The sequence below is a fragment of the Colobus angolensis genome, unplaced genomic scaffold, assembly GCF_000951035.1.
Source record: "Colobus angolensis palliatus isolate OR3802 unplaced genomic scaffold, Cang.pa_1.0 Scaffold186, whole genome shotgun sequence".
Lineage (NCBI taxonomy): Eukaryota > Metazoa > Chordata > Mammalia > Primates > Cercopithecidae > Colobus > Colobus angolensis.
Genome location: NW_012114999.1, coordinates 310,701 through 335,081, shown reverse-complemented (window position 1 = coordinate 335,081; position 24,381 = coordinate 310,701). Strand labels below are relative to the sequence as shown.

Here is a 24,381-nt window from a genome sequence, read left to right as displayed (position 1 = left end):
AAATTTTCTCGAGTAGTCACATGGGAGCAGGTCTGTTTCTGGAGAATACCTTTTTTAGACTCAACGAAATCCCAGGGATGAACACAGTTTTGATATAATGGAATTTGTATACACTAAACCCCTTTATTGCAGTATGTCTCAAATCGTTTGATGCCCTAGATGCAATTATTGCTTTAGAAGCTAAAGCAAGCAAACTCTCTTTTCAAAAGGAATATGAATTCTTGGGCTTGGGCCTCCACTACCTGATTTAACTTCTCTGGAGGCATGTGCGTTTTAGAACTGAGTTATCAGATTTTAAGAGCATGTAGGGGGTCTGTTCCGTAACTTAATATTATCTTCAGAAAATCAACTAAAATCTGTTTAAGTATCATGTCTGAAATAAGTGTAAAGACTAAACGGATGTGGTTACAATCGTGAAACTAGAAGCTATAGCCAGAAAATAGGTCAAGAAAAAAATAGACAAAAATTGCCTGGATAAAGGCCGTAAAGGTCAAGTATTGCTGGACACAAAACAAAGAGGATTCTTCAGAGAAACTGAGGGACTCACATAATAGTTCTAGTAACAATTACAACAGCTAACATTTATTTAGTGCTTACTATGTGCCAGGTACTCTGCCAAGTGCTTATCATAGATCATCTCATTTAATTCCTTGGAACATGTGCCACTGGGGGATGTATTACTAATTTCTAGCTACCTGTCAGAAAACTGAGGTTAATTACTGTGTTAGTCCATTCTAATACTGCTGTAAAGAAATATCGGAGACTGGGTAATTTATAAAGAAAAAATGTTTGATTGGCTCACGGTTCTGCAGGCTGTACAGGAAGCATGATGCTGGCATCTGCTCGGCTTCTGGGGAGGCCTCAGGTAACTTACAATCATGGCTGAAGGCAAAGGGGAAGCAGACCTGTCTTACATGGCGGGAGCAGGAGTGAGAAAGAAGCGGGGAGATGCTGTACACTTGTAAACAACCAGAACTTGTGAGAACTCACTCACTTTCATGAGAACAGCACCAGGAGATGGTGCTAAATCATTCATGAAGGACCACCCCCATGATCCAATCACCTCCCACCAGGCCCCACTTCCAACACTGGGGATTACATCGCCACATGAGATTTGGTGGGGACAGATCCAAACCATATCAGTTACCTTGCCTGAGTACAAACAGGTTTTCCTGACTCTAAAATTCAAGCTATTAACCACAATCTCTCCAGCTTTAACATTCAAACTTCCCATTGTGAACATCTGAGAAATGCTTACAGTTCTAGACTAGAGTGGCAAAAAAAAAAAAAAAAAAAAAGCGAGAAATAAAACATATAGATGTATTTTATTTGAGTCATTTTATAATAAAGAAGATCAAAATGTTCAATTCAGAAGACAGTATGTGGTACAGTGGAAAGAGTAAAGCGTGCCAAAGTCTCTGTGCCCTGCATCCTGCCATAACCATTCGCATGATTCCAATTCCCTCACTCACCTTCTGTCTCAGTTTGCTGGTCTATAAAATGGAATTAATCCCTACCATATATTTTGAAGTCCTGAGAAAGCTTTCTGAAAGGCCTAGCAAATGAAGGATTCTAATTTAGGAGGTCTAAATAGTTTTAATACATTTTAGGACTTTATTTCACTGTGGCCCACCCGGTTACAGAAAAGAGAAATGCCACAATATAATCAAATTCTCATCTGCACCACAAGAAACTTAAGTCAGTCTCTGTGGCCTATATTATATTTTTTCTCTGGCCTATATTATACTTCTTCTCTTAAGAGGAATAGAAAAGGGAAAATCTTATATTTATGCTGAGGAGGCAGTGTGAAGTAATTTGGAAGAAGGGTGTGTTCTCACCTCACAGCCATTGTGGGAGGCGGTATATATTGTGGCAGTCTGTAAAACATCAGGAGAGCTGAGGTTGTGCCACATCCATCTACTTAAATTCCTTCAACATTCTTATTACTGGTGTGTAAATTATAAAGCTTCAGGATGTGTGTGTGTGTTTTCTAGGTAGAAAGCTTGGATAAACTTTATATGTATTATACAAAGACAAGATGAGGAAGGGTTTCTTGGTCTGGCTGGCTGCCCCTAAGAGGCAGGGATAAATTAGGGAGGGCCTCAGATGTAGGGTGGGGGCTGAGGGGTCTGTGAGGCAGGAAGATGTGGTGCCCAGAGGTGTTGAGAAACCTCAGGGCTGGGTTTGAGGTGGCTCTGTGGTTGAAGGGTGGAGCCCAAGAGATGGTTCAAAACAATATCCTTTCTTCCTTCCACAAATGTTGATTGTGTGATACATACCAGGCACCGTCCTGGGCATGGGAGATACAGTGATGAAGAACAGTCTTTTACAGAGTGGTTTCAGACATTTTTGAGGCAATCAGACTTAGGCTTAAATCCTCCTGCCTGTGCCACCAATTAGCTATGACCCTGGGAAAATTATTTACATCTTTGAGCCATGGCTTCTTCATCTATGAAGTGGGGACAACCTGACAGTTATGACTGAGAAAAGTGAGATTATATAAGTGAAGCATTTAGTGCAGTCCCCGGTGCAGTGAGGACTAAGTGAATAATGGATGTCCACACAATGCTGTAAACCCCATGAGGCAGGGATTGTGTCTTGGGTTCACCTTGAATCTTCAGCACTTACTGGTGTGCAGAGCTGATGCTAAAAGAATTATCTGTTGAAGGTTTGACAGTTAATGGAAGAGTCAGATTAGAGGCTAGGGAGCAGGCTAAGGGTCTGGAACAGGATGCAAAGTCAAAATATCAAGAACTAGTAAAAGCAGAAACAGGATATAGAAACGGAATATTCATAGTAAGTAAGTTACTGGGCAGGGGGCCGGGGGGAAACCTCTTCAGGGGTGGAGGGTGTGTAGGTGAGCATACGATAAAAGCACAGGGCTGTGATAGGCACCGGGAATCTCCTCATCACATCAGACCCATGAGCTCATTAACACTCCCTCCTGCTCGCCTAAACACACCCTGCCCCACTTCCAGCAACCACTAATGATTATGATAATAACAAAGGCAACTAACAGGCAGAACAGACAGTTCAATTATTAGAAAGTTGTCTACAGTGAAAACTGGGGACAGAAAGATAGGCTCTTGAGATCATATTTCTAAATCAGGGCCCAGTTTGGGAGGGAGAGGACCTGAGATCTGTGGCTGCTCAGATTTCCTCTCACCTTCTACCTAGCCCACTACCTATCATCTGTCTCCCTGATAGGATGGGTGACCATAGGTCCAGGTTGCCCAAGGTTAAGCTTGTGTCCCAGAGCAGTCATTAATAAAGCAGTGATTCTTACACTTTCGTGTATATGCCAATCACCTAGAGATCTTGTTAAAATGCAGACTCCTATTCAGTAGGTCTGGCTGGGTGCTGAGATTCTGCATTTCTTAAAATCGCCCAGGTGAGACTGATGCTGTTTGCCTGAGGACTAGAGTAGGAAAGATCTACCTACCACTGGTTCTCAAATGTAACTATATAAGCATCATCTGGATTGACTCTGGGGTCCCAGACACACACACATACACACACACACACACACACACACACACACACACACACACACATACGGTGTGCCTCAAGGGGGCTCAGAAAGACCTGCTCTGAAGTAGCCCCCTTCAAGAACTTCCATCTGCCTTTCCCACCAAATCTTTGTTTTTTTGTTTTTTGATTAAGGGAACACAAACAGAAAAATCACTGTGTTACCCTTAATGAAAACATCTCAATCTACACACAAGAGAAGGCATCATGGGACCTGGCAGTTCTCAGAGGGCATTGGGAGTATAGCAGCTTTTCCTGCTCCAAAGGGCCACTCTAGAGTTTTTCCTTCAGACGTTCTGGTGTTTAGTTGTGAGGCATACATGAGGCTTTGTGGCAGTTGGTTAATATACTGTGGGACAAGAACTAAACTAGGCACTGTGTGGGACAGGGAAAGATGCACTCTCTGGCTTTAGGGGATTTGAAATGAAAGGATAAGATTTCAGATTATTTCAAAGCCCGAGCTAAACACACACACACACACACACACACACACACATCAAACAGAACCCCAGAGTGCTGAAAACAGAAGAACTGCAGTGGATGGGGTTGGAAAAGAAAGGCTTCCAGTTAGAAGTCAATTCCACACCGTGTTTTGCAAGAGCGAATCCAGCAGATTCGTGGAAATGGATGGAGGCTGTTGAGTTGAGGGACTGAGAAGTGGAGGTACCTAGGAATGTTCTCCCTGAAAATACATCGGGTTGTAAATCCTGGAAAGAAATACCTCCATTTGTCAGGCACTCACAGGGCACTCTCCTCTGACAGCTCCGATGTTGAGCGCCTAGGGCAGCGACCAGACCGCGTCCTGTCCTCCTGCACGGGGCCAGCACTCGATGGGTCCACGACACATCGTGCCTGGAGCTATAGAGGCCTCCCCGGGAGCGCTACCGCGGTCATTTCGGCCCAGCAGTAAAATAACACCCAATCAGCGAGCTGCCAGCTGCAAACTGTTCCGACCTACTCCTCCCTCCCTGGCTTCATTCCCACCTATACCAAAGTGGCCCCACGCGGGGACAGAAGCGAAAGACAGAAACGAGGGGAGGCCAACTACTCGAGATCTACCACCGAAGCAGATTTTCCATGCGCTCAGAGCAGGGTCGGGGAAAGGCACACTTGAGGCTTCTGAGAGAGAAGGGAAGGGCAGGGAAAGGGCTGCACCCCCACAAGACACAGTTGGGTGAACAACTGAGTCTTTGCCTCGTTGACAAAGGAGAATGAAGGACTCGGCCAGGCTGGCTTGAACTGACTGGAGAAAAGTGACTTCTGTAATTCAGGGCCCTCCGCGTGCGAAGGAAACTGGCAAAGCGGAAAGACAGGCATGCAGTCTCCAGGCGGAAAAACGTGAACCGTGGGACATGATGGGCTCCAGGGCCGTGGATGAGGTTGCCTGAGGCCTCAGGGCAGCCCCCGGAAGGGGAAGGCCGGGACTGCCAGGGACGTGGCATGGGGGTGCTGACTTCCGCTCCGGGCCTCGGGGTTCTCTCGCTGCAGCCACACCAGCTCACCAGGCTCCCCGCCCACTTCCATGATCACGAATGGCAAGGCTAGGCAATCCGGGGTGGCTACTGCCCGGCCCTGCGAGGAGTGGAGGAGCACTGGAAAACTGCGCGGTGCCGAGAGGTACAAAGAACAGGTCCTGGGAGGGTAGTAGGAGGGGAACTCAGCACAGCCTATGTCAGTTTGTCAACAAGGATTTGCTGAGAAGTCGCACTGCGTTCAGCATAGCGGCACTGCCTACCTAATGGGCTTTGGGGCATAGAGAGTGAATAACCTGTCAGTGATAATAGTGTGCTGAAAGAAAGGCCAGCCCCAACAGCCACTGCAGGAACCTCAGAAAGGAGGGGGCGTCCCTGTTAGTGGCTGATACTAGATTTCTCATTGTGTTCGTGGCTAGCGCCAAGCCAGAGATCATAATGTAGAACAAATAAATGCGAAGTTTCTTACATCCAAGTAGCCAGGGAAAACCTATACTAATTACATGGTACAAATCCGCTGTGATCATGTGCTAAACTGGGTGGCAGTCAGAGTACAGCTACAGAGATATCTCTTAGGGCCAGAATGATCAGGAAAAGCTTTGTGGAAGAGGAAGAACTGGAGTTACGTGCTGAATGACAGGCAGGATATGGACAAGCAGAGGAAAGTGGGAAGGCATTCCAGGAGGGAAGGGGCAGCATAGCCAAAGCCCGGGAGATGAGCACGGTGGGTTTATGGGGTTTTAGAGGGATTAGCCTGTTTGGAGTGTAGCAGGTGCTCTGAAGAGCATGGGAGAAAAGAGAGCACAGGCAGCTGGAGTGTAGAGATGGGGGCTAATTGCAGAACCCCACAGTGCCTAGGAAGGTCTCAGTTGTCAGGGTTTTCTCCTGAGACTCATTCTCAGCTCCTTTTGGGGTTTGGGAAGATCTTTCATCGGAGTTCCAAACATTTTAGTTAATGTTTAATTCCTTCTCACTGAATCCCCATGGAAGGGGCCAAAAAGCAAGTGCTACTCCTCCGAGGTACTGAAACTCTGGTGCTGAGGATGAGGCTGCTCCAGAGGGACCTCTGGGAGAGAGAGAGAGAGAGAGATGATATCTTATGAGTTTCATAAGTCTTTTAGGCAAGAAAGCAGGAGGAGATACTGAAGAGACCCCCTAAGGAAGCAGAAAAGCTTTACCTTCTCCTTCTCTGCAAGAGGCATCAGGCTTCCCTTTGAAAACAGAGCAAAGAACAGAGCAGAAAAAGTCAAGAATCTTTGCTCTCACTATTTCTATTTAGCTTTATACAGGAGATCCTAGCCAGTGCAAAAGGGCAAGAAAAGACATTAAAGACATGCAGACTGAAGCAGGAAGAAGTAAAACAGGTGGCATGATTTTGTATGTAGAAAAGCTTAAGAAATCTATAAAAATCTACTAGAATGAATAAGCAAACTAAGTTGCAGGATACACTATAACAAACAGTCCAAAATGAAGTTAAGAAAACAATTCCACTCATAATAGCATAAAAAGAATAAAATACTTAGGAATAATTTTAACAAAAGAAGTGGAAGATCTATATACTGAAAACCTCAAAACATTGCTGAGAAAAATTTAAAAAGATCTAAACAAATGGAGAGACACACAATGTTCATGGATCGGAAGATTCAATGTTGTTAAGATAGCAGTTGTCCCCAAGCTAAACTATAGTTTCAGCTCAACCCATATCAAAATTGGTTGTTTTTTGTAGGACTTGACAAGCTGATACTAAAATTTATATGAAAATGCAAAGGACCTAGAGAAGTCAAAACAACTTTGAAAAAGAACAAAGTTGGAGGATTTAAAAAATAAAGCTACAGTGATCAAAATGTGTGGTATTGACTTAAAGATAGGCATATACATCAATAGAACAGAGTAGATTCCAGAAATAAACTCTTACATTTATGGTCTATTGATTTTTGACAAGGTTGTCAAATTCAATAGTCATCAATAAATGATGCTGGAGCAATGGATATTCCTGTGCAAAAAAAAAAAAAAAAAAAAAATTAACTTACATTCTTACCTCACAACAACCATATGCAAAAATTAACTAAAAATGAATCACAGCTTAAATGTAAGAGTTAAACTATAAAATTCCTAGAAGAAATCATAGGAGAAACATGAATTAGGGCAAAGGTTTCTTAGACATGATACCAAAAACATGATTCTTAAAAAAAGTAATAAATTCAACTTTATCAAAATTTAAAACTTTTGTTTTTTCAGAAGATACCATTGAGAAAATGGAAAGACAAGTCACAGACTTGAATAAAATATTTGCAAATCATATACCTGATAAGGTATTTATATTCAGAAAATATAAAGAATTCAGTAAGACAAACTGATTTTTTTTAATAAGCAAGATTTGAATAGATATTGCACCCAAGCAGACATATGAATGGTCAATAAGCATATAAAAAGATGTTCAACATCATTACTCATTAGAGAAATTCAAATTAAAACTATAATGAACTATTAATATCCACTGACAATATCAAGTGTCAGCAAGGATGTGGCAAAATTGAAACCATAGAATGGTATAGCTAATTTAGATAATTGTTTGGAAGTTTCTCAAAATGTTAAACATATATTTATTATATGACCCAGCAATTAAACTCCTAAGTATCTACCCAAGAGAAATGAAGGCACAGATTCACACAAAGACTTATATGCAAATGTTCATAGCCATGTTATACATACTAGCCCAAGCTGGAAATAATCCAAACGTCCATTAGCTGTGGACATGTGGTATATTCACACAATGGACTACTACTTGGCAATAAAAAGGAATGAACTGCTGATACATGCAACAATATGGATGAATTTCAAAAACATGTTAAGTAGAAAAAGTCAGAGATAAAAAATGTTTTGTATAATTTCGTTTATGTGAAATTTCTAGAAAAGGCAAAATACAGAAGTATTCTAAAGTTGAATTATTATTGTAATTGTGATTATTGTACAAGTGTATAAATTTACTTAAAATCAAACTGTACCCTTATAATAGGTAAATTTTATGGTATGTAAACTATACTTCAAGAAAGCTGTTAAAACAAATGACAGACTGCTAGATAGGTCCTTGGGGAGAGGGTGAGGTGTGTGTGTGTGTGTGTGTGTGTGTGTGTGTGTGTGTGTGGTTATAGGAGGACAGAAAACACCTATGCAAGATAGTAATGATTTTAAGTGCAATGAAAAAACATAGGGGCTCTGGAGCCAGCATGCTAGGTTTGAATCTTGGTTCTACTACTTACTAACTATATGAACTTGAGACAAATTACCCTCTTTAAGCCTCAGTTTTTCCCTCTGGAATGAGGCTAATGGTAAATCTCAAGGTAGTTGTACCACTAAAAATAATATGTATATTGGCTGGGTGCAGTAGCTCATGTCTGTAATCCCAGCACTTTGGGAGACCTAGGTAGGAGGATTGCTTGAGGCCAGGAATTGAAGACCACCTTGGGCCACATAGCAAGACCCTGACTCTAGAAAAAATAAAAAATTAGCCAGGCATAGTGGCACCTATAGTTCCAGCTATTTGGGATGCTGAGGTGGGAGGGTCAGCTGAAGACAGGAGTTTGAGGCTGCAGTGAACTATGATTGGGCCACTGCACTCCAGCCTGGGTGACAGAGCAAGACCTTGTCTCTAAGAAAAAAAGAAAAAATATTAATTAAAAATATAAAAATAATGTATATTGAAGTAATGTATGGGATGTGAGGGAAAGTTCTGAAACCAATTACTTCTACAGAAAATTCAGAGCTTTGTTGTAACTGAAGAATTGTGGTTCTCTGGGTATATTGTAGAAGAATTATAAGCCTCTCACTGAACTGAATAAGCGGCCTTATTAGTGAAGAAGGCTGGGACCATGGCCAAAAACCTTGGTTTCCAGTACTGGTTCTGCCACCATTACACCGTGTGACTATAAAAGGGTTCCATATCTAGGGGTTCCTAGATATGTCCCTCTCACAAAAGGGGTTGTTGGGATGCTTCAGAAGTCAGAGAGTATTACCAACATAAAAAATGCCGGGTGTAAGGTAATGATGGCACAGAGGACAGGGTGGTGGCTGGGGCCCAGCATGAGAGGCCAACATCTCTGTACCTGTGAACTGGGATATGAGAAGAGTAGCTTAGCAGGGGGCCATGGAAATTTTCACACATCAAAATTGGCATTTAGAGCTGAGCTGGAAAGTTGTGAACACAGGATGTTGCTGAAAACGGTGCCCAACAGAGCTGCTACCTGAGGTTTTGGCAGGCTTCACCCCCTGCTAGTTGATTGCAGAAGGATGTTGGGTCATCAGGAAATAGGGGTTTGAAATGATCCCACAGGAAGGTGTGAACAAAAACAGAAGCAACAACAAAAAAACAGCCTCATCAGGTCAGCTGGGGGGAGGGTGGGTGTTGGATGGGAGACAAGTGAGTTCTCACTTTCTTCAACACTTTGGAAACTTCTAAGGAGAAGCCCTGCTGGCATTCAAGGATGGCACTGTGATAGATCCCCATTTATCCCTCCATCCTCCATGAACACCTCCTAGAGGTGGACAGGGAAAGCAGCAACTTGACAGGGGGACTTATTTCTGGTTCAGGATGCTGGAAGTCTCCATGTAGCAGTTTGTAGTGGTCACTGCTATTTTTTTGGATGCCTAGCACACACTCCCACCTTTTTCTGGTAAGATCACTTGTATTATTTGGGGGGAATTTCTTCTTCCTCATTACATACAGTCTTGGTAGGGTTATCAATAAGCCATTCTGCCCTCCTTTAGCCAATTAATTTCTCTCTCCTAAACTCTGAATTGAGCTGAGTGAAGAGAAAGAATGGAAAAAACCTGTTGGAGAAGACCTGATTCCAGGGACCTCATTCAACTTTTACTTACTCCTGCTCCTGAAATCTCAGCTCTGCCCCAGTTTCTTAACTGTTCTTCCATTCTGTGAACCCCTGATATCATCCATTAAACTGTTTTTGCTTAAGTTAGCTGTGGCCCATTTCTGTTACAAGGAACAAACATAGAACGTGACTGTGACACTGCATGGGAGAGTTTTCATGAGGGTCTTGCAGGGGAATCAAAGGAGTCTGGCTTCAGGTACCCACTTTCAGTCTTCTGATTTTTCAACTTTCTAGTCATATGACCACAGGCAAGTCACTATATCCCTCTGAGCCTCAACTTCTGCAAACTCTGATATTGTTATATTACTACTTTGCAGCACTGTAGGATTAAATGTGTTTATTCAATTGTTCATGTAATACCCAGCCACCACCATTTGCCTGGAACTCTGAGAGGAACCAGAATAGGGACGTAAATAAGACAGACATTGTATAGTCTCTGTCTCCATGGAGCATACATTCTAACAGGAAGAGAGATATTGAATGTGTTTACAACACTGATGATGTTAAAATTGAAGTTCAAAGCACTATGGGAGTGGTTAACAAGAGGACCCAGGAAATCTAGTAGAGGGCCATGTATGGAAGACCCTTAGTAACTGTGACTTCCTTTCCGCCTTCCTTCTCCTGACTGTTTTCTTCTTCATACCACTTTACATTTTGCATGCATGTTTCTTTGCCATTTATGGCCCACTCATATCCACGTTCTTGTAGTATAATTAGGATACTCCAAAGAAGTCCTGAATTGGTTCAGTGATTGACATCTGCCTGTTGTGTTTGAAGCATAAATTGGGACCTACTCGCCCCAATAGATAAGCCAACTTGGTGGGGGTTCCTTGTGTTGGACATAAGGAAAGAACAAGGTTAAGAGGATGGGGAAAGAATAGAGAGACTTTAATACCTTTAGAATTAATTGTTTCTTAGGTCAACAAGGTTTAGTAAGAGTCAAGATGAAAGAGGTTGCCTAAACTTGATATTGACAAAACAAGGGTAGTCAATTTCCTTGATCTGCTAGGTAGCTCTAGGCACCTTTCTAGCATTACAAAATCTCAGAAATTATTTACAGAATTTTAGCACTGGAAAAGATCTTAGAGAACATTCAGAAAGGGTTTTATTTAGTATGAGGAAACCATGGTTTACTAGAGTTAAGTCTCATCCATGTCCTGAGTGTGTAAACTCATGACATCTTTAGACCCCAGCCTGGCAGTCAGAATGCCCAGAGTGGTCCCTCTTTCATATGGACAAATTCTGGTAGATGCACCCCCTGAGAAATAGCCTGTGCTAGTCTTGTGAAGGAACTTGACAAAGACCAGAGGAATGAGGCACTGCACTAGATATGAGGGAGGGACAAAGACAATAAGATACAAGTCCTTTGAGGTTCTTCTGACAGTTTGGGGAGTCGAGACACATACAATGCCAGATAATCACACAAGCAACACTATACGAGAACTCCTGTTGGACATGGTCGCATCAACATCTCTGAAGCACAACTCATCATTTCTGCCCACTTAACTCTTAAGTTTTCTGTTAGAGATGTCTTCTCACACACATGCATCTGTTAATAGTAGCACTGTCCTACAGTTACAAACGTTTGAAATATTGAAGTTGGTTTTTATTCCTATCTTTCCCTCAATCCCACATCCAGTATCTGTTGATCTGGTCCTTAAAGCTACCCCATCCTGTCCAAAGACACCAGAGTAGTATTCCTAATATACAGTTCTTATATTATTCCTCTGCTCAGAATCCTTCAGGGTGTGCAGAACATTATTTGCAGAATGAAAACCAAACTCCTTAGTTTAACATCTGTGGTCCCTTATGATCTAGACTCAGCTTCCATTTCCTCCTTCTAGTCCTGCTACAGGGATGTATTAACCATATTATTTATTTTTTGTATTTTAATGCTTTGACATCTGGGGCCTTGCAGACCCTGGAGTCGCTGCCCCTTCCAGGGCTAGCCAATTCCTAGAGACCGTAAACAACTTGCCCTTGAGCATACCTTTCAAAGGCAAACCACCCAATCCAGAGCCCACACCTGCAAATACCTTCTCTATTAGGCTGTCATACTTAGGACTATAATCCGCTGCCCTAATCACTCCAGGGCCAGTTATCAGACAACTAGGAGTAGTCCCTATGCCCCTGAACTAGCTGCAATTATTCAAATTAGTCAATCCTTAATCTGCTTAATCTGCCTTGCCCATTCTTTCCCTTGGAAACCACCATAAAGGCTCTTGCTCATGTTTTCTCCTTTCCTTCTGCCTCCTGATGGACTCTGGTGCTTCCCTGAGTGGGCCCCTGTGGTGTGGCATGTCTGCTTCTTGGCATCTGTGAGTATAACTATCTTCTTGATAGCAGTCATCTAGTCTGCTGGCCTTGCTATACCTAAACAATAATAATAAAACAATTAACTACGTTTTAAAACAAGAAACCCTATGCTCCAGAGGGGCTCCTTCTGCTTCCCAAACAGGCCCCTGCTTTCCTATGCCCATGTCTTTTCCTGTGCCGTTCCTTGTTTCCACAATAAACTTTCTTTGCCATGTCTGCATCTTACAATTCTATCCATCTTTCAATATATTCTTGCTGGCATTGTCTTGAATCTCTGGTGATAATATAGACTTAAAAATGAGAGTGTGAGGTTCAGATTGGTTTGTGACTTATACTATATCACACAGCAAGTTGAAGGCGGCATCAGGCTCGAAGCCCAGCAGGCTTTCTTTGTGCCCCTTCCAATCATTCTATTGGCTTAGGTCAACTGAGGGTGTGCAACAGAAACAGGTCTTAGTCAACTTGAGAACAAAAGGGATTTTCCAGAAGGATGCTGGGGCAGCTCAAAGGATTTAAGGAGGAGCAGAAAGACCAGATCTCAGGTGAAGTGGGAACAAGGGCAGCTCTAGTGATAAGCCTTTGAATCTTCCCTCAGGATCCAAGTCTTTACTAGAACTCAGCTCAAGCCCACTCCCTTAAGGTTTTAAACATCTGGAAGTGACAAGGGACCCATCCTGTTATGTATATCCCCTGAATCAATCAGCTATGGTAGGATGTGTTTGGGAGACAAGGTAGAGTCTCAGAACGCCGATGTGGTCACTGGGGACCACTCCTTTGTATTAAGAGTTTCCCAAAGAAAATGCAACCATTGAGACCTGACAATTTGAATCCCTTACAGCCATCTTTCTAATATATTAAATCCTAAGTCCTTCTAAATAAAATGGAGCAGTGGAAGGGTTAGATAAAAACAGCTCCAAAGCAAAGCAACTTTAATAGTTCAATAAATAGTCACTGAATGCTAACTCTGTGCATTCAAAGGACTTATGCTAGACATTGGGTGGATAAAGGGATGAGGGTGGAATGTGAAAACTGGTAAGACCTGACAGCTGCTCAAAGGTAAGACAGGCATACAAATCATGACATTGAGAGGCAGGATAAAGGGAATGATGCTCCACGACAGATATGAAGTGCTACAAGGTTTTACAGCATGGAGAGATTCTCTAAAATTTATATCCAAAGGAAAGCCAAAAAGCTAAAGTCCAGATTTTCCTTCTTATTGCAACTTCATCGTATGCTGGAGAAACTATACATGACTTCACATGCAAAGGAACACAATGTTCTTATTTCCACCTACTGCAGTCCAGCTGCCAATTCAAATGTCTGCCACCTCTTAATTGTGCAATTAGGGAAGCATTAGGTTCAGTGGACTCATGTGCCACTGCTAAGCTCCTGCTTGGATGGATTGTATAAACATGGTATCTGGGAAGGAAAAAAGGAAGTTCTTGGGTGATAACATTGCTATGCAAGGAGAGTTTGCTGCAACATTTTATAACTCAAGAGCTGCTGGCCCAAGGCTATGCTGTTGCAACATATCTGGATCCATCTCACATTGCGGTGATGAGAGTGAGAAGAAGAATTTAAACATCTTAGTCTCACTGGGCTTATTAAAACAACTTTGGTTTATTGAGAGCACCAAGATGCACCTCATGCCCTCTCAAGGTCAGGGAAGATGAGCTTAGGATATGATGTGGCGGTAGGGGAACACACTGGCTTCTTCATTGACTACCCAGTGGTTACCAGAGGCACAGGAGGAGGCAGAGGCAAAAAGGATGTAGTGAAAGGGAAGGCTGAAGGAGCAAGTGGACAAGGAAATTAAGGAGGGAGGATGGTGTATGTTTGAGAGCAGAGCAAAAGGGAAAGGAAAGACCCTGGAGTTGTTTAACACTGTTTTCACTGTTGAAGTTGGGGAGAATGAGTAAAACAGAACCTGTCTCATCTTTAGCAGTAGAGAGTGAGGAGAAAATCAGTTGAGTGAAGGAGAAAATGAGCCAGTTAGTTAATATTTCTGTAGGCCCACTAGGCATCAGGTACTGCTGCATTTTCTTCCTGGGAACTTGGGAACAGAGAAGCCTCCAGCATTTGTACTTGGAAAAACTTACAAAGATGTATCAGACATCTCCTTGTCCTTAATATACACTATAGGCTTGTCTAGAATTTAGAATTCTAGATTTTAGTTTTCTTTTAGCCCAGTATTCAGTCTCCACTGCTTGGTCAGAGGGCTTAGACCCCTTTTGTTTAGAGGTTGAACATTCACACACACAGGTGTGATGCCCTCAGCCTTAAGGCTATAATCAATATTTGGAGAGTTGGGATGGGCAGCAGTGCACTTAGCTAGGGCCTCATAGTCACTAAAGGCAGGGTCTCAAATATAGACTTCGAACATTTATCTCAAAATGAGGTTGTATTAGGTTGAACTACATGATATTATTGATTTTCTAGGTTAAAAAAATGATTGAATATCAACAATTTCATGTGGCTAAATTCATTGTAAATTATGTATGTGTTAAAGGTATTAATTTGTTAAATGAAAATATTTTAAAACTATCATTTTCAAAAACCTGTTTTGTCTTTTTTTTTGAGACAGAGTTTTGCTCTTGTTGCTCAGGCTGGAATGCAGTGGCCCGATCCTGGCTCACTGCAACCTCTGCCTTCCGATTTCAAGCGATTCTCCTGTCTCAGCCTCTGGAGTAGCTGGGATTACACGCGCCTGCCACCAAACCTGGCTAATTTTTGTATTTTTAGTAGAGACGGGGTTTTACCATATTGGCCAGGTTGTCTCGAACTCCTGACCTTGTGATCTGCCTGCCTCGGCCTCCCAAAGTGTTGGGATTACAGGTGTGAGCCACCGCGCCCGGCCTGTCATTTAAAAAAAATAACAGAGCTGGGTATGGTGGCATGTACCTGTAAACCCAGGTACTAGGGAGGGTGAGGCAGGGGGATGAAAATATTTAAAAACTATCATTTTCAAAAACCTGCTTTGTCATTTTGAAAAAAATAACAGAGTTGGGCATGGTGGCATGTACCTGTAATCTCAGGTACTAGGGAGGCTGAGGCAGGGGCATCACCGGAGCCCAGGAGTTTGAATCCAGCCTGGGCAACATAGCAAGACCCTGTCTCTAAAAAAAAAAAATACTTAAAAAAACAAAAATACAAAAAAACGCTGGGATCCGCTCGACTTCTGCCTGTCGCCCCAAGATGGCAGACACAATGAGAGGGTTGCCCGTGCGGTGGCTGCGAGGACTAACGGTCGGCCGGCGAGGCTCCACAGTCCAGGCGGAAGGCCGTCATCCAAGCAGGAGGAAGGGGAGGAGGCGGCCCAACTGCTAACCGACTTCCCCCTAGTCGCCGGCGCGGCGCCCGCCTCTCCCAGGTTGGCCCTTCGGCAGCCCGCCCGCTCGCCGCCGCCGCCTTCCGCAGCCGCCACCAGGAAGCTGACCCACCGCGTGCTGCTGCGGAGCTTCGGCGTTGCCAACGTGTTCTGCAAAAACTCGGACAAGATTAACTGCTTTGATTTCAGCCCCAACAGCGAGGTGATCACCTCGAGCAGCGACGACGACTCCTTCGTGCTCTGTGACTGCCAGGAGGGCAAACGAAAACCCTCTTCAGTAAGAAATACGGCGTGGCCTCATCAGATACACTCCTGCGGCAAACACAGTTGTTTACAGCTCTAACAAAATAGACGATACTATTTGTTACTTGTCCTTGCATGACAACAAAGAAAGTATCTGACTTGACTTGTATCGGACATAATAAAAGGATAGTGCTCTTGTCTATGTCACCTGTGGATGACACTTTCATTTCTGTGTCTCTTGATAAGAGCATTTGACTCTGGGATCTCTGGTCTCCTAACTGCCAGGGCCTCATGCATATAAAAGGGAAGCCAGTTTGTTGTTTTGATCCAGAAGGGTTAATTTTTGCTGCTGGCATCAACTCTGCAATGGTCAAACTTTATGACCTTTGTTCTTTTGATAAGGGGCCATTCGCTCCCTTTAAGATGCAGTATGATCGAACTTGTGAGTGGACAGGACTTAAAATCAACAACGATGGCAAGCTCATCCTCATTTCCACCAACTGCAGCTTCATTTGTCTCACTGGTGCATTCAAAGGAGTGGTGATACACATGTTTGGGGGTTATGCCAACAGCAAAGCTGTCACATTGGAGGCTTCATTTACTGCGGACTCTCAGTTTATGATGATTGGGTTCAGAGCATGGCAAGATCCATGTCTGGAACGGAGAGAGTGGTATTTTAAAAGTAGCTGTGTTGGATGGTAAACAGGCCCAATTACCTGTTTGCAATTCAACCTGAAGTTCATGACTTTTGCCAGCATGTGTTCCAACATGGCCTTCTGGTTGCCCACCATTGATAACTGACCCTAATGCTGCTTGGCTATTTCTGTACAGTGAGGGCCCCAGCAGGAAGAAACTCAGAGGGGACTGAGATAATTGTGGAACTGGGATTATTTGACTATGCTGGAGAACATCCTTTTACATGGCCTTCCCATGGATGTGCTGTGCATCTGCTCAAAAGAAAATAATTACTTTGCTGAGCGTCTTCAAAAGGACTCTTGGTGCAGCAGACTCAATTGGAACTCGGCTTTTCTATCTGTCACTGCACCAAGCTCTGCTAGAGGAGCGACCAGACTCACGATTTGGTATAGTGAGGCTCTCAAGCATCTTCAGTTTGAATGTACATGCTGCTGAGGAGCCGACGAAGTCTTCAGTTCTGCACATCCCTTCTCCTACCCCGCTAAATGTATGGGAAGCCACAGTCCTGGTTTTGAAATGCTCGGGCAGCTCAGTGCCCCTTGCCCTCACCCTGCATGTCTTGTTACTGGGTCTCCCTGTGTACCTGTGGCATTATCCACAACCATCATGTTTCTTAGGTGCCAAACATTTACAGAAATGTTTTCTTTTATCTTGGGGTCAGAGAAAGGGACAAATACAGAAGGACCTTGCTTGCAGGAAGCCGTGCAGTTAGTCACTGCAGTTAGTTGTGTGAGGCTAGGCGGTCAGGCAGGCCTCAGGCTGTAGGTGTTGGGTGGGAAAGGGGCCTGAAAGGGAGGGAAAGAGGAGGGTAGCGGGTGAGTTCCTGGGGCTGGAAGGTTTAGCAGCAGCCTGGTGCCGTGCCCTGTCAGCAAGACAAACTCACGGTTCTCGGGTTTGTACAGAAGCAAGGAGGGAGTCTATTTTTGTACATGAGCTATATCACACTTTGCCGTGGGCTAGTATTGTGAAGTGAGTCTGAGCTGTTTACACGGATGCTTTCCCTGCCCACCACAAATGGTGTACCTAGTCTTTAGATGATACCACCCCTTTCCCCGGCTCCCGACCAAAAGCTGGTGCTAGGCCTGTGTTATGTAATATTTAGCCTTTTTACATATGACCTTTGATTTCTGTTGTTTGTGTTTTAGCACAGTGTATGCACCTTCGTTTAAATACATCCGTGTGCATACAGATATGCATACATGTGTGAGAGTATGCATGTATTGCTCTCATCTGTCATTTCTGAGAGTTCAGCTGAAGGAGATAGAGTCCTGCAGCCCAAGAGACAGATTGCATCCTCGCTAACAGTGTTTGCCACAAGTGTTAGTGAGTCTTCCCTATTAATGTTTTCATTTTGGAAGACCGAATGAAGCAAAGCTTATAGTGTTTGCTGTTTCCATGGCAGCTAAGTAAGGGTCTTGGGGTGACTCCCTGTGTTCCTCAAGCCACACTTTGGGTTCCTCTCGGCAGTATTATCCCCTTTTTGCTTGGTGGTACTCTGTGCCTGTATGTGTGTGTATGTGTGATAGTCACTCTTGCATGGCTTCTGTGTATGGCTTGTGGCATTTGGGGATAGGGTGCTGGAGCCAGAGCCTTTTCAGTTTGTTTGAGGCCTCGTTGCCAATGATAGATCACTCCCGTTGACCTGGTATGTCTGCTTGCTTGCTGCTTTTCCTTGCTTTCTCTTGGAGGAAGAAGGGGCTCTAGTCAGGCCCGGCCTGAGTGAGATGAGCTGCAGCTGGCTGATGGTCCTCTCAGAGCAGAGAGAGTGGTATGTCATTTTACTAAGTTCCGAAACAAACATTTATGCAGGCAACACTCCTTGCAGATCCAGAAACTGAGGCACAGTAAGGTTATGACTTGCTCAAGAATACATAGCTGCTAGGGAGTAAATCAAGGCATCACAACTTCTGTTCAGCGGCAGGAATAGGCTGTGAATTGCTAGGGCTTTTTTTTTTTTTTTAAAGCAATTACTTTTTGACTTGTATCTTAAACTGAAAGTGCAAGAGGTATATACCTTTCCCAAATGTGGACTAGAATCTGCAGGATGCCACCCACTGTATGACTCTGCTTTCCCAGAGAGGATGGACTTTTAGAAACCAAATGATCTTAATTGTTAGTACCCACCCCTGGCTTTTCAGGGTAGAAAATTCACGATAGGAATCATTGTTAAGAGAGAGTGCTTGGAACCGCGGGTTAACAGGAAAGGCTATATAACGTCACATGTCTGCAACCAGAGCGGCCACCAAGCATGACTTACCCAGCAGCAGGAAAATGATTTGTATCTGAGTTCCTATGTGTCCCAAACGGAGGCACCATGTTCTTTGAAAACATGTCACCTCGTGGCCTCTATTTGTGGGTCCTGCGGTTGCAAACCTGCCTCCTGAGTTAAGAAGGAAAGGGGAAAGATATAGCTGGAAGTGAGTGGAGATGATGTGGTGGGGGGATAAGGCAGAATAAGAGGAGAGATTCTGAGGGCTGGGACTGCAAAGGTTCTCTCAGCGGAGCCAGAGGTGCTCAAGCTCTCTTGGGGGTAGTTGGGGAGTGGGACAGCGGCGTTTGCCATCCTCTTAGGAGTCAGGGCCAAAACCACTGATGTGTATTTATAGCGACACTGCACTGCTCAGCCAGAGGGGTAGTTAAAAAAAATTATTTCCCGTTGCAATTATAATTACTACTTATTAAGGAAAATTTGGAAATTTTAGAATCAGTTTGCCACCCAAATGCTACCACTGTTAATCTTTTGGTGTTAAATGTTCCCCTAAACATTTCTGTGCATAGATTTTTGGTGTGTTTACATAGTCATTATTCTACTGTCTATACAATTTTATGTCCCTTTTGTGCTTAGCATACAAACATTTTTTCCATGTCACAGTCTTAAACGGAAAAAAAATATTGGGATCCAACAAATGGAAGTAACCCTAGGCCCTTCTTGACTCTGAGAGACTCTGGCTGGAGCCATGTTCTACTTTTTTTCCTGGGCTCTTCACAGAGGAGGCCCCATATGTGAACATCATTTGCTACCTAAGACCCAGAGCAAAAATTAGCCGGGTGTGGTGGTGTGTGCCGTAATCCCAGCTACTTGGGAGGCTGAGGCAGGAGAATCGCTTGAACCTGGGAGGCAGAGGTTGCAGTGAGCCCAGATTGAGCCATTGCACTCCAGCCTGGGTGATAAGAGTGAAACTCTGTCACAAACAAACAAACAAACAAGACCCAAAGCACATCTTGTGAAGTGTTCTTGTGTTCAAATCTGAGTATTTTTCTAACTGTTAAATTTCAGCCCATGTCTTATAGCTGACTATCTAAATCCATATAGGTTATTCTGTTGCATATTTTTATATCACTGTATCTGTTTAGTCACCAGATGGCTGCTCAAAAACATCTATTTTATCTCTTCAAACCTTCTATGGCCTCCCAAATTCTTGCTCTGCAAGCCATGTTCAACTTCCTACAAGTTTGACATTAATTCTAAATTCACTCATTGAAAATTCAGGTCAACATAAAACCTACTCAGTGGGCCAGGTGCAGTAGCTCATGCCTGTAATCCCAGCACTTTGGAAGGCTGAGGCAGGTGGATCACCTGAGGTCAGGAGTTCAAGACCAGTCTGGCCAACATGGCGAAACCCTGTCTCTACTAAAAACACAAAAATTAGCTGGGCATGGTGTTGGGCACCTGTAATCCCATCTACTTGGGAGGCTGAGGCAGGAGAATTGCTTGAACCTGGGAAGCAGAGGTTGCAGTGAGCAGAGATCATGCACCATTGCACTCCAGCCAGGGCAACAGAGCAAGACTCTGTCTTGAAACAAAAACAAAAACAAAAACCTACTTGATGTAACTGCTATCAAAAGCCCACCTGGTTGACTCTGAATATGGATGCTGCTGTTGCAAAGGAAGCCTGGTATAGGTCCCTGCTACCATTTCTCCTCCTCTGCTTCACTGACCTCCTCAAAAAACAAACAAAAAATTTTCACTTCACTGTAGTTATACTGTGTGCATATACGTATAGTATATGTGTGCTAATTTTTCAGCAAATATTGATTGAGGCCTGATTCTGTGCCAGGCACTAGAGATGCAATGGTGCATGAAACAGACCTGATTATTGTTGTCCCGGTGCCCACAATCTAGTAGGTGTTATAGAATAGAGGACTGACCACATAGTGCTATAAGTGCCACAACAGGAATGACTGAAAGCTACAAAGTGTTGAGGGAACAAAATCATTTTTTCTCATAGGGTTGAATGTCTACTTGTCCCAAGCACTATTCTACATTCCAGAAAAAGAGACACTAAGTAAGAGTAAACTGGGATGCCTGTGTGAGGAGGCAACATTTGAGCAGGGTACTACTAGATGATGAGCAGGGTACTATACAATGAGCAGCATGGGGTGGAGGAAGGATATGGTATCCTCAACTCAGAATGAGAGGTAAAATAAGTCTTCCTAATGGCAGTGATGCTGAACTGAGACCTGAAGGATGAAGAGCAGTTAGCTAGGTAAAGGAAGCTGGGGTTTGGTGGAGAAGTGCTCCAGGCAGAGGAAACAGGATATGCAAAAGCCCAGAAGAGAAGGAATAGAAAATACAAGAAATTTGTGACTAGAAAAGATGAGTGGGTTAATAGATTATTACTAGCTCTCCCTTTGTCTGGTAAAATTGTTTTACTTATATAAGAGCCAGTTTATTTTGTATACTTTGTTTTTTCTTTTAGTAGCCTTACTGATACACAAGTCCAAACGTGTTTGGGCAGCTTCCTCACAGAACATGGCCAAAGGAACTCCTGCCATCTAATGGACAGAGAGAACATCATGATTTGCAGAAAATTAGCATTACTACAGTGTTAGGCTCACAATATTTCAAATAACAGCAACTTTCCACTCAGTGGTTTAAAAGCCCTTATGTACTAAAACAGGTTAAGTAAGAAATATGTAAGAATATTCTCAGACAATGCTCCCCTGTATGGGGAGATGAAAGGAAACCAGGGAAAGAAAGGAAGGAGGGAAGGTTAACAATTAGGTATTTGTGTCAGCATTGTACTTAGTGAGCATACTCTCATTCCTCCAATCAATGAGGTAGGCAACATAAACCCCATTTCCAGATGAGGAAACTGCAACTCACAATACAGGGAAAAGCTGGTCTTGGCTGACTCCTTTATGTTATGCTGCTTCCCATCAGGATTTATTTCTGAATCAACAAATGGTAAGGAGGCATTAAAATGTTGCCCAGTTGTGACATCCATACATTTACATTTAAGACTTCAATGAAAGTGCTTAAGATCCCATTTCATTCTCAAAAGACATCGGAAGAATCTCTATTTCACTAAATAATATACACATCAGCTGGTGCCCAAAGCAGAGAGAGCCTCCAATACCACATATATTAGAATGGACATTTTTTTTTTTTCTTTTTTTTTTTGAGGCAGAGTCTTGCTCTGTCGCCCAGGCTGGAGTGCAGTGGCGGATCTGGTTCCGCCTCCTGGTTTCACGCCATTCTCCTGCCTCAGCCTCCCGAGTAGCTGGGACTACAGGCGCCCACCACCACGCCTGGCTAATTTTTTGTATTTTTAGTAGAGATGGGGTTTCACTGTGTTAGCCAGGATGGTCTTGATCTCCGGACCTTGTGATCTGCCTGCCTCAGCCTCCCAAAGTGCTGGGATTACAGGCATGAGCCACCGCGCCCGGCCTAAGAATGGACATATTTTCAAAGCTAAAAAACTGGAATGCCTTTCTAACAATTTCATACTACTTCTAGTTGAGAGAGACGTTCTTAAAAATGCAATTTGGATGCAGAAACATTGGCATTCTCAGAACACATTGAGTTTTTGGAATTGAAGCTGTTTCAGAAAAATCCAGATGAGGGCCGGGCGTGGTGGCTCAAGCCTGTAATCTCAGTACTTTGGGAGGCTGAGGCAGGCGGATCACAAGGTCCGGAGATCGAGACCATCCTGGTTAACACGGTGAAACCCCGTCTCTACTAAAAATTCAAAAAATTAGCCGGGGGTGGTGGCGGGCGCCTGTAGTCCCAGCTACTCAGGAGGCTGAGGCAGGAGAATGGCGTGAACCCGGGAGGTGGAGCTTGCTGTCAACGGAGATCGCGCCATTGCACTCCAGCCTGGGTGACAGAGCGAGACTCCTTCTCAAAAAAAAAAAAAAAAAAAAAAAAAAAGAAAAATCCATATGAATAGGGTTCCACGTGTATGAAGATGAATCGCATTGGCAAAGCATAATCAAATGTGTATATTATGCTTTCCCACAGTATTTTATACATACAAGACCTTAAATTGATCTTTTAAATTGTTATGGTGCTTGGTACACAGGAGCTAAAAACATGACTATAATAGAGAATTGTAAAATGTTTGCTTACCCACCTTATACAAGGTTGTAAAAAGTTGTTAGAGATTAAATGTCCACCACTTGTTCTATCTTCACTGAGGTCAAAGCAATGGGAATGGAGCACCAGCAAATTGGAGTGGAGAGAAATTAGAGCTAAGATGGATGGGATGGGGGTTGCAGGACTGCGAAGCCTTAGGACAGATGACCAAGGGAAGAACAGTATAATCCTTTAGATGTTTTAAGAACGACAGGAGCTGTCCTTAGAATGGGATTATTCTGGTGGAACTTGGAAAGCCCCAGGTGTCAGATTCCTGGTCAACTCCCAAGTTTTGACTGAGTACCCGAGTTCTAAATGCAGCAATGGAAAATGTGGGAGGATATATAGTAGTCTCTACTTTCAAGAAGCTTATAAACTGTGTATAGGGAATCAAGGAAATGATCATTTGGACTGATCAGGGAAGGCTTTGTAGAGGGAAGTGGGATTTCTGTTGTTCTAATAACGAATATATTTCGGATATACAGATTGGAGGGAAAGGCATTCCAGGTAATGGCAATTACAAAATCCATAGGCCCCTTTGGGGCCACTCTGAATCTAAAGCATGGCATTAGAATCTTGGCTTCATTTAAATTACATTTTATGGGGAAGTGGGGTGGTCTACTGTTAAGACATTATGTAAGAGGAATCAGGCATTTCATTTTTCTTACCATTTGGTGTCACTCTCGATCAAATAAATTGTACTAAACTTAGGAAAATAGGCACCCTTGTTAAAAGCGGTTTTGGCTTTTGTCAAGAAAGCAATGAATTTTTTAAACACAAAAGTGATAGTGAGGTTCCTTTTTATGATGAGTACACATGTGGTATGACCATTTCCCTATGGAGTTTCAAAATAAAAAATTACAATGACAGAAAGGACACTCACAGAACACCAAGCATTCATTTCACAAACTGCGGGGAAAAGTGTATTTTAAAGATGCATTGCTAATACTTGCCTAAAGATTACTTACACATACACAGTGTGACTGTTTTTTGTTTTTCTAAATCACAGCTTTGAGTGTAGACAGCGGCAACATGCCAGGAGAAATAAATTTCTACCGGGTAAAAAAGCATGAAGATGAGCGTCTAGGGAGATTTGGAGGTGGCTGGGTTCCCCTGGCCCTGCTCCTTTTTCTTAAGGACAGAGCTAAAATAACAACGCTGAGGCTACAGATCATCTGTTTCTTATTTACTTTCTTGGTCTTGTCCTAGCTAAAGTCATTTCTAGATCATGTGCTACAGTCTTCAGGGAAGTTATGGAAGGAATTTACACAAAGGGCAAATACATAATTGAATACATGTATAAAAACACATCAATAGAATGTGGATAGAGAACACAGGCAGAAAGTCTGATTAGAAGGAAATCAATGGATCTTTCATTTTCTGATTTGTACCACAGCTGACAGTGTTCAATTTCTTCAGGATGTCAGAACCCCATTCCTTGATTCAACTTCTTGGTTACCTGCTGGAGTAACACTGGCATTCTCTAAATCTAGAACTAGAGGTGTATCTATGAAGTATTTATTCCCTATTTTCCTTCATATGTTAAGTTTTCTA

General features: G+C 43.2%; 1 pseudogene; it reads left to right on the top strand.

The window, feature by feature from the left end:
* The first annotated feature begins 13,871 nt into the window (after positions 1-13,871).
* LOC105510331 lies at positions 13,872-16,574 on the top strand (annotated as a pseudogene).
* Positions 16,575-24,381: the final 7,807 nt, after the last annotated feature.